Raw genomic sequence first — 1,978 nt, 5'->3', positions numbered from 1 at the left:
GCCTTCCCAAGATGCCTTACCACTGTGATGCACTGTATGGGCTGAGCTGTGAGTCAAAACAAACCTTGAAGTTGCTCCTGTTGAGTGTTTGGGTACCACAACACAGTAAGTGATGCTGGGGCTCATCAGTGGAAGTGGGGCCTGGGAGAGACCCAGCTCTATGCTGCTGCCCTCAGAGACCTGAAGAATTCCTTGCAGGGACACGTACTCAGGGAAAGCCAAGATTCAAGGCTTTGTGCAGAAAAGAATTTTAGGATGGTCCAGTTTGGAGCAGAGTTGGATTTTATTGGGAAGGCAGTGTTACATAGACTCAGCATGGGGTTGATAGAAGTAGAGGCACCCAAAGAAAGGCTAAGAAACACCCACGTGTGAAGAAGTCAGGCTTAAATATCTTAGCCCTGGACACACAAGCTCCACCCACAGGGTTGCTAAGAGCCCTTCCTCCATGCCCTCCTTTTAGTAAATGAGATTCTAAGGTGCTTCCTGAAGTGGTTAGGACAGCAGCCTGTTAGGGTGAGATCATAGGTTGCTAGGGTCACACAAGATGACCAAACTGTATCCTTCACTGGAAATGGAGTCTCCTTTCTTGCTTCTGAGATTCCTAGATAAGTGTAAGTTTGTATTTGGGAAAGGAGAAAGGCCATCTTCAGGTCAGCTCAGCCTTAAGTGTTCATTGCCATTTTAGCAGTCTTATTTGAAATATCTCCACATAAGAGTATTGTCTCTGCGTCAGAAGCTCTCTCAGTGGATGGTGTTAGCTGGGAGGAATTCTTGACTCCTTGCTTGGGCCTTCCAGTGTGTTTGCATTTATACTTTCTGGTCTTATTTCCATTTGAAACCATCCTTCACTTGGGGACAAGATTATCATCTCAAGATTCTTTTCATCTAGAACCATTTCCTCTCTCTTTTAATCTTTATTAAAAAGCAGGAGAAAGTCAGGTAGCGATGTCTCACCTTCTTACTCCCAGCACTCAGGAGGCAGAAGCAGGCAGATCTCTGAGTTCGAGGCCAGCCTGGTCTACAAAACAATTTCCAGGGCTACACAGAGAAACCCTATCTTGAAAACCCAACCAACCAACAAACAAACAAGTGTTTAATTTGTAACTGCTAAGTTGTCAGTGGCAGAGACATTAACCAAAAGTCCTTCTTTGGGGAAACAGCAAGTCAGCAGGAAAGACGTCAGAGCAGCAGACTACCTCAGTGGCCTCAGGAGAGAGGTGGGCAGAGCTGGAGAAAACATACTTGGGCAGCTAGAGGAACCTGTTTGCTCACACCACAGCTCCTCTGGGGAAAGTCTGGAGGCAGAATGCACTATCCCAGCTGCTGCCAATGGCATGATCAGCCTCACCTGCCAGAGTTGGGCCCAAGGAAGCAGATACCTTGCAGCCCTCATGGAGGAGCTGGGGAGACGATGAGGTGACCTGGCTATGTGATGCCAGCTGTCCCTGTCCCTTGCCCTTGCCAGGTGCTGTACAAGATGTAACGGCGTAAGCGAATGCAGACAGATTGTCAAAATATAGACAGCTTTAATGGAGGAATAGACTTACAGAACCACCGTTCCCGCGGAGACCAGGAAAGCAGAAGCGAGCGCTGGGAGCACGCTCGCCAAATTTATAGGAAAACTTTAGCCTGAGGCGAACACGCCTCCTAAGGGGTGGGAATTATCCCTACATCTCCCCCTTTTGTCTAAATAAGACAGAACTAAAGCAAATACAACTATATACAATAATAACAAATAAATATAACAAACAATATTGAGAATCAAAAGTTTTGCTAAACATTCTATCTCAAGGAGTCTAAATAATGTAGAGAGTAACTACAATTATATAATCTTCAACTCCATCAAAGATCCGAGAAGGGAATAAATATTACTTAACAAACGAGATATATCCAAAATGTGTAACAATTGACAAAGACAACTGACTACCTGGGCAATCACCCAAAGTCTCGTTTGCAATGTTGAGTCAACCAACTTTGG

This window comes from Alexandromys fortis, unplaced genomic scaffold (assembly GCF_014885135.2).
Source record: "Alexandromys fortis isolate MF-2015 unplaced genomic scaffold, M_Fortis_MF-2015_v1.1 scaffold_2_1_26212458, whole genome shotgun sequence".
Classification (NCBI taxonomy): domain Eukaryota; kingdom Metazoa; phylum Chordata; class Mammalia; order Rodentia; family Cricetidae; genus Alexandromys; species Alexandromys fortis.
The sequence above is the reverse complement of the archived record's forward strand: the minus strand, read 5'-3'. Positions refer to the sequence as shown.